Raw genomic sequence first — 13945 nt, 5'->3', positions numbered from 1 at the left:
TTACTTCTTGTTTCTCTGACTCTGTTTTCTGGGTCCCTGGAGAAAGACATCCTGCTTGGTCAAGTACAGAGTCAGCGAAAAAGAGGAAGACCCTCAAGGAGGTGGTACTACGACGGGCTGAAGCCCAGCCGCGGCTCCGCGGAGGGCGCGGGCCCAGGCAGTGTTTTGTTCTGTTGTACGGGGGTTGCCATGGGTCGGAACAGACCCGACAGCACCTAACAGTTCTCTGCATGTCCATAAACCACACTCAAGAATGTGAAGCATTTTGGAAATACTCTGACTCTGCGCTCTGACTTACCCATTGGCCTCACGCTCAACAGTTTCAAGTTGTCCCACATCACTGATTTTTTTCCAAAAGAAAAAGTGCTATTTATGCAACGGTTACAGATTATCTTTCCTGACTCCTGACTCCTGACTCCTGACTGTAGTCTCTCCCACGTGACCTTAACTAGTCCTCACTGCTGTTAGTTACCACCAGGTCAGCTCCAACTGGGAAGCTTGTGTCTAATGAACAGAACACGCACGGAACCACTGCTGCTATCATTAACATTAATGTGCCACGTGCCTTGTTCCCCTCCCGTCCCTTTATCTGACCGTTGCTATAATGGCAGGAAGTACCCTTTTATTTCCCTCCTCCATGTGTTTAGAAGGCTCCAGGGGTTTGGACAAAGAATTTGCTGGGTACTAATTATAAATGGAGAAAGACTGTTATTTGTAATCTATTTGGATTAGTGACATATTGAACAGCAGATCCTTCAGAGAATTTGCTGGGGGTCCCAAATCACATGCTGCAGAGTGTGTGGAGGGGGGGACGGGGCAGACCGGCCCAAGACCCTCTGAGAACTGTGTGTAACCTTGGGCAAAATGTTCCCAACCTGCTTACAATTCAGGAAGCTCTCTAAAATCATCTGCAAGGATTAGAATAAAATACTTGTAAGGAGAATGAGGTGGCACGAATTTTTAAGCACTGGACTTACCAGCAAAATGAAATATCTAGACAATGGAATATTACTCAACCATAAAGAGAAATTAAGCCCTGACCCCTGCTACAATACGAATGAACCTTGTAACATGCTGAGCAAAGTCGGTCAGTCATGAAAGGACGAACACTCTCCGACGCCCCTTATAGGCAGGCACACACAGAGGTTACAGCTTATCATTCCCGGAGACAGAAGGGAGGAGCGATGGGGGGTCAGTGGTTCAGGGGTACTGAGGTTCTATTCACGGTGCTGGGAGGGTCTGGAAAAGGGAGTGGTGGTGGGTGCAGGATGACGTAAGCAACGTCTCTGAATTATACATGAAAAATTGTTGGATTGGTAAATGTTTTGTTACATGTATTTTCACCCAAACATAAAAAGGTAGAGTACATTTGACAGCGTCTCGTTGCCCTGTCACTATGCCCTGCTGGCACTGATATGCAGCCACCACTACCACGCACATCATTTTGGTTGTCTTTAGTTCTCTTCCTTCTCATAAACACATCTCAGAGATACCCACAGCTCGTCTCATACACGCATCTCAGAGACAGCCACAGCCCTATTCACAGCCACTGCTGAAAGGACTATGTCAGAATCTGTATAATAATTCCAAGTGTGACAATTCACTCTAGAAACCTTTTTGGTCTCATAGCATCTTCTGCTCAAGTGAATGGTCCCCTCTTTAGTTGATGAAGAGACTCCCACTGTTGCATCTTTGCAGGGCCCTTCTGACAGCCCCTCTTTCCCATTTCCCGTGAGGATGAGGAGCGGGTAGATGGCCAATGCATGCAGCAGGAATCTCATAAGGAAGAATTAGGGCCCTCACATTTGCTCTGCTGAATGTAGGTCCAAGACGCCCCGTGAGGAATTTCAAAACTGTGGGTCCGTGTGGAAGTAGAGAATAAATCTGGGTGCAAGGAAAGCACCCGTAACAGCTGACGGGGCACAGGGTGTTGCCGTTGGAGGGGCAATGAGGAGGCAGAGGCCATGAGATGAGAGCTGCTGGCAGAGGCTCAAGGATGACAAAGACAGACAAGCAAACACAAATGTACTGAGGAGGCAGCAAATCGTCTCCATATGTTACTTTTCCAGAACATTTGAGTTAAAACGGCCATAAAGCGCGCTGCCAGGGAGGCTCAGCGAATTCCACGCTGCACAGAGAGGAGCTCCCGCTAGGACTTTCTATTAGTACTGTCACGTTCCCTAAGCCAGAGATGAACTAAGAACTAATATACAAGGACACATTAATAACCATTAAGGAAGTCAAACAAGTAATGATTTAAATTGTATACAGATTGCTGGTTTGGAGTTTTGTTTTGTTTTGTTTTTGGTCTTTTTCCAGGTTGGAATAAACAGTGAAGACAAGAAAGGCATCTAAGAAGGAGAAAGACAGGACCATAGAGATAGAGAAAACCAAACCAAACTCTGTCGTCCAGTCGATTCCGACCACAGCGCCCCCAGAGGACGGGGGAGAACTGCCCCACAGGGTCTCCAAGCCTGTCATCTTTACAGAAGCCAACTGCCTCATCTTTCTCCCATGGAGCAGCTGGTGGGTTCAAACTGCTGACCTTTTGGTTAGCAGCCCAATGCTTTAACCACTGTGCCACCACAACACCTGGAGCTTTAGAAAGGTAGCAATACAATCCCGCAGTAAGGCTCAGTCAGTGAGGACCATATGTGGTTGCCACCAGCAGATGTAAGCAGAAGGAAAATGGGTTGGTCCACAAAGGACAAGGCCAGTGGTGCTGTCTGGCTGCAGGCCCAGCTGCATCCAGGGCCCCTCCCCACACCGGCTTCATGCTCAGACCCCTGTCCTTGTGGGGAAAGATGCAGGAGCTCCAGACCTCGGCTGCCGCCCTGGCTCATTCTAAACAGGCCATCAGGGCAGTGTCTGACGAGCACCAGAGAAACTGGGGTCATTTCTATTGAGGAATGGGGTGGGGAACAGCAACTCATTAATTCAGATAATGAATATGTAGGAGGAAGAGAGAGCCACGGGGAAGAATCTGCACTTTTCCAAAAAGGAACCTGAATTATTGCTGATATTCAGGGGACACTCCTTCAAGGATACAGGTTATTTTAGGAAGAGTAAAGAAATTCAGGACAGTTGGGCCACAGTGTCTCAGTTCTCTCACACTGCTACAGCAGAAATACCACAAGGGGGTGGCTTTTACAAACAGAAATTTATTTTCTCACCTGTTAGGAGGTTAGAAGTCTGAACTCAGGGTGCCAGCTCTAGGGGAAGCTTTCTCTCTCTGTCGGCTCTGGGGGGCGGTCCTTGTCTCCTTTCCTGTTGGCTCTGGGGGATGGTCCCTTTCTCCTTCCAGCATCTGTGGGCCCAGACTTCCTCGGAGCTCTCAGGTGTCTTGGTATCCATCTTCCCCTGGGTCTAGGAGGCTCTCAGCACAGGGACCTGAGTCCAAAGGATGCACTCCGCTAACGGCTGTTCCTTGTTGGTGGCAGTAGGTCCCTCCTCACCACTCACTTCTCCCAGCTTTTATCTCTTGTGAGATAGAAGGTGATGCAGCCTGCACCCCAGGGGAACTCCCCTTACATCAGATCAGGGCTGTGACCTGAGTAAGGGTGTTGCACCCCATCCTAATCCCCTTACAACTGATTGGCCAATCACATCATGGTGGTGATTACATCATTCCGTAACTGTCAAACCACTGAGAGTTGTGGCCCAGCCACGCTGACACACGAGTTTGGGGAGAACACGATACAATCTGTGACAACAGGTAATGGAAGCAAGTTATCAAATTGTGTGGATTTTAGAGGTGCCAGGACCCCCCAGAACTTTAGAATCCTCAAAATAAACGATGGACAGTCATCATGTGCTGTGCTGGGCAGCCATTAAAGGTTGAGTAAGACTGACAGGGGTAACAGAGAAAGAGCTCCAAGACATGGGGCGTGGATCGACAAGTCCACGGGCTATCACTATAGCATGACACCACATACGTCTCACACACACACACACACACACAGCCTCTCTTCTCTAGGGACTCCGTGCGTGATGCAAACAGTTAACACATTCGGCTGCTAACTAAAAGGTTGGAGGTTCGAGGCCTCAGAAAGCAGGCCTGGTGATACTGAACCCTGTGAGCACAGCTCTAGTCCAGCGCACGCAGGACTTCCCTAAGCTGGGACCGACCTGAGGACGGCTGGAACACCCAGACGTCTGTAAAGGCACAGGGAATGTTCTGGAAAGATTGGCAGCAAACTCAGAAGACAATATCCCCCAAAGGGTGGGAGGCAGAAGTCAGGGGCCTCCAGGGGGCCTCCAGGCCCAGCTGCAGTATTTTAAAGGTTCCTAAGAAGGCTGTGTCCCCAGATGACTGAAGTGAGTGTGCGGCTGTTTTATAAATTTGAGAGCACACCGGAGGGCGTCTGGTGGGAGTCGACTTGCCGCACCGCTCTTTCTGGGCGTTCGGTGCTTTGCCAGTTCACCCTGAAAGCTCCCAGGAGCTGTGAGAGCAGGGCACAGCAGCTCCCTCCTCCAAACCTCTCCCTTTCTTCCAGAAAACAAAGACTGTCCTGACCACTTAAAAGACTTTAAAATAGCCTCAGAAAGAAGGCCGCGTGTTCTGAAAACTCCTGACCTCCACTTAGCGCTATATTTAGTGTGAGGTCCCTCAGATGCTGGGAATAACTACTTGTTTGGGTACAACTGCAGCTGGCCTTCTTAAGTGTCTGCCTGCTTCAGTAAGAAGAAACTAATCCATGTCTGGAAAGTCTCAGGTCCCACACTCTCCATTGCCTCGTTGGCATGAGCCCCCATCAGAAGCAGCCATCAGACAGCACAGCGTGTGGGTCTCCTGGAGGGTTCGAGGGGAGGCACGTGGGTAGAGGAACGGTCTCCTGACCCGCAGAGACAGAAGGAACATGCGTGGAGCAAAGGGAAGGAATACAAAATGGCATGGAAATTAGCAACTGCACACGGCTGGCAGGGAACTTGAGGACATCTCTGCCTGACTATGAACTTACCTGTAGGGAAAGGAGGATGTAACGGCAGTGGGGTTGGCAATGAACTCTTGACTTCCTTTGCAGACAAGGGTTCTGTGGGGAACTTCATTGAACAAGACGATAGTAGGTTAATTTTATTTATTTACTTTGCAACCATCATCACCATCTGCTTCCAAAACTCTTCATCACCCCAAACAGAAAATATCGGCCCATTCAGCAGAAACTCCCCACCTACTCTGCCCCTATGCCTGGTAGCCACCGACGCATGTCCTGCTCTGTTCATCTGCTGTGGTAGTTAAGTCTGTGTGTCAACTCGGCTGGGCCTGGTTGAGTGGCTGGGCAGCTGGATGTAGTATTGCCCATGATGAGACTGGCAAACAACTCCATGTTGGGATCTACTGGGAGCAGCTGAGTAGCTGCCTTTGGGATGTGCTCTGCTTCCTGTGTATAAGGAGAAGCCTTGGGGATGGTCTCTAGCTTACGGCATGTTTGAACTCTGCATATAGCCGTATCATTCAGCAGCCTGCCATGCTCTGCCGACCTTGGGACTTTCAATGGATTCGAATGAATGGCCTGCCATGTGATTTGGTAACATCGGGACTGTGCCTTTTTACTTGTCAACCTTGGGCTTGTCAGCCTCAGCAGCCAGCAGCTGAGTGAAGATAAGCCTCTAGCTCCTGTGGGCTGGGAGCAGGAGGCAGAGCTGGACCCCAAGGCTGAGGGGCTTTCATCTAGCCCCTAGAGCCTGGTACTTTGAACTCAGACTTAAAGCCTCCAAACTGTAAGAGAGTAAACTCCTATTTGTTAAGGCCATCCTGTTTGTGATCTATTCCTGTCAGAGAGGCACTGGGAACCCAAACACCTGCCTACTCTAGATTCTCCGTGGGCTGCAGGATCCACCGCGGACGGCCAGAAGGAACAAACCTGCCTCAGAAGGAGTGCAGCCAGAAGGCCACTTAAGAGCAAGGACGGTAAGCCTTTGTCTCTTGTCCTTTGGTCGTGTGATCAGGAGGGACCAGTCCTTGGAGAAGGACACCACGCTTGGTAAAGCAGACGGTCAGAGGAACAGAGGAAGGCCCCCAAAGGGTCGGACTGACACCGTAGCTGCAATCATGGGCTCCAGCACAGCACGGATTGTGTAGCTGGTGCAGGACCGGGCAGCGTTTCGTCCTGTTCCACAGGGGCTGTTGTGAGTCAGAACAAAGTCAAGACCCCAGCCCTCACAGTGCACGCACACACATGCACACACAAACACACGCACACACATGTACACACAAACACACGCACACACAAACACACGCACACACATGTACACACAAACACACGCACACACAAACACACAAACACACGCACACACAAACACACGTACACACAAACACACGCACACACATGTACACACAAACACACGCACACACATGTACACACAAACACACACACATGTACACACAAACACACGCACACACATGTACATGCCCATACAACAGATGCTCCACAGAAGCTGGATCAAACGATATTGGCCTTTTGTCTCTGGTTTATGTCCTCAGCATAATGTTTCCAAGGTTCATCCAAAAAGAAACTTCAGTGCATCAAAGAACATTATCAAGAGAATGAAAAGACAATGTACAGAACAGGAGAAAGTGTTTGGCAATCAAATATTGAGAACAGTTTAACATCCAGAATGACTTCAGCTTGATTACTTTGCACATTTCACCAGGAAGGACATCCTGTTTGGTAAAGTAGGGGGTCGGTGAAAACGAGGAAACCAACCCTCTGTGAGCTGGGCAGACACAGCAGCCAAACCAATCGACTCAGACGTGCTGACGGTCATGAAGGTGGTGAGGTGTGGGCAGATTTCATTCTCTTGTCATGGGTCCCTGTGAGTCGGAGCCAACTGGGCGGCAGCTAGCAACTCCAAGCAAAGCATTCCCACTACTCAACAGAACTAAGACAGACAACCCTATCAAAGAGGCAGTGAAGGACGCAGACCCACAAGATGACACTGAACCCATCAACAGGGTAACAACACTGATGTACTTATTGCAGGCACCCGTCTCTCCCCTCAAGGAGCTCTGATGGTGCAGTGGTTAAGGCACTCGGCTGCTAACCAAAGGTTGGCAGTTTGAACCCACCAGTTGCTCTGTGGAAGAAAGATGAGGCAGTCTGCTTCCGTAAAGACTGACAGCCTTGGAAACCCTTTGGGCAGTTCTACGCTATGCTACAAGGTTGCCGTGAGTCGGAATCGCCTCCATGGAATGGGTTCAATTTTATTCACCTCCCCATCTAGCTTCTCAGGGTGCTGGCGGGGCCCTCTCTGACACTGGCCCCTGCACCCAGAACAGCTATCAGTCACTTAATGAAAACAAAGAAACCCAAGACGTCAATACCCAATGCTGCATGTCACACCCTGCGGTGGCCTCCTCAGACGGCCCACACAAGGGCCCCTCTCCACCTCCATTGGGTCCCCAAGGGGCTGGGGCTCAAACTTCCCAGGAGAGGCACTTCCCAGCAGACACTGACGTCTGCCAGAGGGCATAAGGAGGTTGGTTCTGGGGTGCAGGCAGAGGCAGAGAACTCAGGGTGAGGAGCCATTTCCGGGCTGATAAACACACTTCCCAAAAGAAGGAATGCAAACACCCAGTGCACACGAGAAAATTGCTCAACATCATTAGTCATTGGAAGGATGCTAGTGAGAGCCACGGCGATTCCCTCACAGTGCTCGTACACACGAACACATGCACACATGTGCACACACATGCACACACACGCACACGCCCACACACACATATGCATGCACATATGGATACACTTGCACACTTGCATGCACATGCGCACGCGTGTGTGTATGCTCACACATGCACACACGTGCACATGCATGCACTTACATGCACTCACACACTCACTCCCACACGCACACACGCACACACATGCTGGATACGATGACAGACCGACAGCCCCACAGGTTGCCGAGGACACCCGCCATCTCAACTCTCACACATTCTGGGAATGGGAGCAGGAGGGCGTGGGAGCCAAGTTGTCACTTGGCTCACAGATAGTCCTTGGCAGTGCCCTGAGGACAACGGGTGTGCAGGGGCTCAGGAGACGCAGTCCTTCCTGCCAGGCAGACACGAGGGCTCGCTTTGCAAGACCTTCTGAGTTCTGTTTTAAAGAACCCGGGGATCCTGCCTTGTGTGTAAAACAAACATTCAAGAAAGACCTATGCAGATCTAAGAAGGCCTGGGGGCCACCAGCCAGTGATCCCCATGGGGACAGTGTGCTTGACCAATCCTGACATGGATTTGACAAAGAAAACAGAGCCACGCTGGCCAGGGGCCCGCACAGATGAGGGTTCGTCATTACATCATGACGGAATTATGTTCATTCCGGGCGGATATTGCTGGGCCTCACTGCGGCTCAATTGATCAGCCCTACGTTCCCATAAAAGACCGATTAACCAGGAGGGACTTCTGAAATCTGTCACCACCGCTGGCCTAGCCCTCCCTGCCTAGGGGTACAAAATGGGTGTTCTGTGAACTTAAAAACCTTCGTTTTCAACTAGCCAAACACAGCTTTCAACTCAAGAAAGAACACAACTTCTCCTTTCAGCCTTCCTGATAAGCTTGCGTTCCCTGGTGGTATTAAACGTCACTCAGACTTATAATAGAAAGTAATTAACAGACAAAATTACCATCTAACATGGTTGCCTTCAAAATGCAATGTTTCTGAAGCAGTAGATCAAAGCAGGCTTAAGCGATTACAACGTGAGGTAATCCTTTTGATATCTTTTAAAAGTGATGACTGACAAATTTGCTTTGCCAAAAAGGCCAACGCCTAGCACACTTGTATTTTCTTCTCTTGGCATCTCTCCGCCTCTTAATATTTTTGCAATTAGGGAACTATGTGATGCTGGGAACCTCTCACACTGGAGCCACATGAGGCTTCTCCTTCTGCCCCCTCCCAGACCCGTCCCACCCAGCCCACTTTTTCCAAAGCTGCCTCTCCGGGGGCACACTCCTCTGACACCCCGCTTACTCGGAGTGCCTGTGGGCTGTCTGGATCTGTGTACAGTCCAGGGTCTCCCAGTGCCAAGTAGAGGGAATTTCACCTCTAGGCTGGAGCCCAAAATTACCCTCAAGTTGGTCACAAATGAAACGTTAGAAAGGGCTTTGGATCAGAGCAGACTGGGGTGTGAACCCAGCAGAACAGTGGCAGAATTCTCACCCTCCACGCAGAAGACCCGAGTTCGATTCCTGGCCGGCGCACCTCATCACAGCCCCGCCCACCTGTCGGTGGGGGCCGGCGTGTTGCTGGGACGCTGACCAGGTCTCAGCGGGGCTTCCAGACTGAGGCAGACGAGGAGGAAAGGCCTGGAGACCTACTTTCAAAAATCAGCCTATCAGGACCCTGCAGGTCACAGCAGTCCATCTCCACCCAGGACCGGACACCGCTTGGTTCTGGCGCACAGGGCCACCAGGAGTCAGGGCCTGCTCGATGGCTGTCAACACCAACAGCAACCACATCAAGAGTGAGCCCTAGCTCTGCCCCTTGCTAGCCGTGGGACCCTGGACCAACCCCTCTGCTGCCCACAAACTGCGTTTCCCCATTTGCAAAAATGAAGAGCATTTCTGCCAGGGCTGTGCTCAGGATTAGACGAGACGGCCCATGCGAGGTGCTCAGTACAGAGCTGCCCCACAAACACTGGTGCCTACCTCCCTCTCCTCAGAGCCTGAGAGAGGGTCCGACCCCCAAGTGCCTGAAGCAGGGGCTGACTCCTCTGGGCTGCCCGGGACCACGCCCCAAGTCTCCGCACACACACCCTGCAGGGCAGCTCGGTGACCCCGTGTGTCTCCCAGCACCCTTGCAGTTGGTTCACCATCTGACCAGGAAGGTGAGCAGAGAGGAAGCATGTCGCCGCCCTCCCTGCTCCTGTCCAAGCCTTTTGAACACAGGGTGCCTCTTGTTCTCTGTCCTTGCCTACCTGAAGGACTCTGAGATTTAGCAGAGCCGCAGGTTGGAAGGGCCTGGGTCCCTGCGTCACCGCATGGAGGGCTGCCCACTCCCGGAGGGCTCTGCGGAGTGAAGCCCTGAACGGTTTGGGGGAACTCGCCTTGGACGTGGGCCTCAGCAGAGGCAGCAGCTACAGCCCCTCTGAAGCCACGTTGACAAGATCCACTCCGCACCAGCTCTGCCCCTCTCCCCAGGGACACTGGGTCTCGAACGGGTGGCAGTAATCTGTGTTGACATTGTGACTTTGGCTGGGACTCCTGCCCAGCCTTTCAAAGCCCGCTTGGCTGCTCCTATTTCCAAGCCTGACCCTCCAGCTGCACCCCCACCCTGGTTCTGGGACCCCCAAATGTCCTTTCAAGGATTTCCTTTCTCATAAGAAAGGCAGTCAGCACACTGCTCTCACACAGGTCCCCGACTAACACGGTAGATGTCTGACGGCGGGGAAGAAGCGTGGACTCACACTGTGTGTGTCCAGCCAAGCTGCCCATGCCCTCACAACTGGGTCTGACGCAACAGCTGGGGTGGCCCCACCCTTGGCCGGGTCCTCGTGAACATGTCTTATGGATTCACAGTCAAGCAGCCAGCCCCGGTCATCCTTTGGCCATCAGATAGCCTTGGCAGAGAATCCGTGAAGGCAGTGCTGAGTTCCAAGAGCGAGCCTGGATTCCTGAGTGGGAGTGATAGGGAGGAGAGAGGTCGGGCAGAGACACTGAGCAGGCACCTCCACCCCACCTTGGGGAGGGCAGGTCAGCAGGACAGACTGCTGGAGGGAACCCTCGGCGGTCAGTCTGTCACATCGAGGCAGTCCTGCTGAGGACCTGCCAACGCCGGGGCCCAACAGGCATCTGATGGCTCTGATGGACCACTGACCCCGCGAGAAAGTCTAACTGCATAAAAGGAGCTCTGGGGGCACTGTGGCTAAGGCATCGGGCTGAACAGAGGTCAGCAATATGAACCCACTCTGCGGGAGAAAGACGAGGCAGTTGTTTCCGTAAAGACCGACAGACGCCCTTGGAAACCCTATGGGTGTCCTTATGAATCGGAATCCACTCGATGACAGTGGGTTTTTGGTCATTAGGCAGCCAGTGCCCAATGCTGGAACCAGCCAACCCAACACACACTGGCTTAAATAGGGTAGGTGTCCACATGATGTCCCAGCAGGGCCCTTGTCAGCCGGCAGCTGTTCCCATGAGGTGACTCAGAACTCAGGCTCCTCCCATCACGTGGCTCTGTTTCTAACACATGGCATCCCCAGGTGGCACAGATGGCTGAGGTGCACAGCTGCTCCCTGAACGGCTGAAGTTTCAAGTCCATTCAGACGCCTTGAGAGACACGCCTGGTGAGCCCCTGTGGGAGACCAACCCCTGCAAGCCCAGCGGGGCCCAGGTGTGCTTCAAGGCCAGGGAGCACCATGAGTCGGCCAGCTCAGCAGCCACTCTGGTTTGGTTTTATCAAGGTGCCTGGCTACTGCACTTCCAGCCAGTGGTAAGAGACAGGAAGTGGCTGAGGGAGTGCAGGAGACTTAGGGGTCAGGACTGGAAATGTCACAGGTCACTGCTGGTCTGCTTGATGAGGCCGGGCACAAACCACGTGCCCAGGAGGAAGAGGAAGTGGTGGCGAACAGCACCTTCCTGCCACAGAGCCCGCAGCACAGGCTGAAAGTGGGCAGAGCCCAGCCAGCAGCCAATGAGCCAGGAAGTACCGTCAGATGTGCTCCTGAGAGTGGTCATCCAACACGGTCAGTGCCCCTGGGGGCTGCTCCGGCCCACTGCTGGAAGTCCAGGTCCAGGCCGGCTAAGAGGGTGGGAGCCCAGCTGGCCACCCCAGCTTCAACACAGGAAACTGGAAGACCATGGTCTTCCAGGGACAAGGTGCAGCAGAGCCGATGACAGGAGCCTGACGGCTACCTCCACCCCCCGCCTCCTCCCCACCAGCAAACAAACGCGCGAAAGCTAAGAAGCGCACAGGCATGCTCACTCCGGACTTAAGTTGCCCCTTACAATTCTGGGATGGATTGCTGCATTAAGTCGTTCCACCAGAAAGTCCTTTCCTTCCTGCTCCTTGGGGACAACACGTGATGCCTTATCAAGCTCAGGTCTGTTTGCTGTAACCCCGACCCACCCCACCCCAGCGCAGGAGAGACGGCAGGTCTCACAGCAGAATGCCCAAAAGGTAAGATGAGGCCAGACCACCCCGACGTAGCCATCTGTCCCAACGCCACCCTGTGCCCGGCGTGGAGCACTTCCGTCCCCCACAGTGCAGTCTGATTTCATCACAGTTGTTGTTAGGTGCCGTCAAGTCGGCCCCGACTCATTGCAACCCCACACACAACACAACAAAACGCTGCCTGGCCTTGCGCCAGCCTCACAATCCTTGCCATCCCAGAGCCCACTGTCACAGCCACTGTGTCCATCCATCTCATTGAAGGTCTTCCCTTTTTCGCATCATGATGAGCAGAATTTATGAGACGATGTCTCGCCATCCTCACTTCCCAGGAACTTTCCACCTGTACTTCCTCCAAGACAGATTTGGTCCTCTGACAGTCCATGGCATTTTCCATATTCTTCAGCAACACCATAATTCAAATCAACTCTTCAGTCTTCCTCATGTATTGTCCAGCTTTCACATGCATATGAGGCGACTGAAAATACCATGACTTGGGTCAGGCACACCTTAGTCTTCACAGTCACATCTTTGCTTCTCAACACTTTAAAGAAGTCTTTTGCAGCAGATTTGCCCAGTGCCTTATGACATCTGATTTCTTGACAGCTGCTACAATGGGTGTTGACTTTGCATCCAAGTAAAATGAAATATTTGACAACTTCAATCTTTTCTCCATTTATCGTGATGTTGCTTATTGGTCTAGCTGTGAGGATTCTGTTTTCTTTATGTCAAGGTGTACTCCATACCGAAGACTATAGTCTTTGATCTTCATCAGTAAGTGCCTCAAGTCCTCTTCATTTTCAGCAAGCACAGTTGTGTCACGTGCATACTGCAGGTTGTTAATGAGCCTTCCTCTAACCCTGACGGTAGACTATGTCTGTGTCCCCAGGGCTCTGCGGCACAGCACTGGGAATTAGGTCCCACTGGGAGCTAGTATTCGTGTTTCTGCTGAAATTCAGTGTAAACCAACGGAGGAGGTGGTGAGGCAGAGACCCTCTCAATATATCATTTGACCGTGGAAACCAGCCACCCTGAAGGAGATGAAATGGCACAGATGGAGTAGACAGGGTTGTGGGCTAGGATGTCCAGCATCTCCTGAGATCTCTGGAAGAATCAGGAAGTCTAGAATTCTGTGTGCAGGACTAACATGTCCAGACTCCACAACAAAAATCTCTCTGGCAGCTTTACAGGCACCTCACGCCCTCTGGTCTGCTGACCTCTTGTGGAGGAGATGCTAATGTGTCCCTTTGTTGACTAGGGCCCTATATCATCTAGATGGGAGCTCTGGTGGCTAGTGCCTAAGGCATTTGACTGCTAGCTAGAAGGCTGGTGGTACAAACTCACCAGTCACTCCTCGGAAGGGAAGGTTGGGCAATCTACTTCCGTAGTCATACAGCCTCAAAAACCCAAGGAGGGGGCACTATGAGTCGGATCTGACTTGATAGCAGTGAGGTTTTTTTAAGTTTATCAACCAGATAAGGAGCACAGTGATTAGCACAGTGATTAATGCTCAGCTGCTAATCTAGAAATTGGCAGTTTGAACTCACCAGTCATTCACAGTCCTACAGGGTCACTATGAGTTAGAATTGACTAGACAGCAATGAGTTTGGTTCTTTTTTTATATATAATCAGCCAGATGCATCCCAGCTAACACATGCTTTGCAAGGGATTATTTTGGGGGAAAAAATTTGATGTGGAGTCAATTCAGACTCACAGCCCCCCTAGAGGACAGAGTGGAACTGCCCCACAGGGTCTCCAAGGCTGTCAGTCTTTATGGAAGCAAAGCCCAAACCACACCCACTGCCATGGAGTCCATTCTGACCCACAGCGCCCCTAGA

Source organism: Orycteropus afer, unplaced genomic scaffold, assembly GCF_000298275.1.
Source record: "Orycteropus afer afer isolate SDZICR_OR568_19922 unplaced genomic scaffold, OryAfe1.0 scaffold00489, whole genome shotgun sequence".
NCBI lineage: Eukaryota > Metazoa > Chordata > Mammalia > Tubulidentata > Orycteropodidae > Orycteropus > Orycteropus afer.
This window is presented reverse-complemented; position numbering follows the sequence as displayed.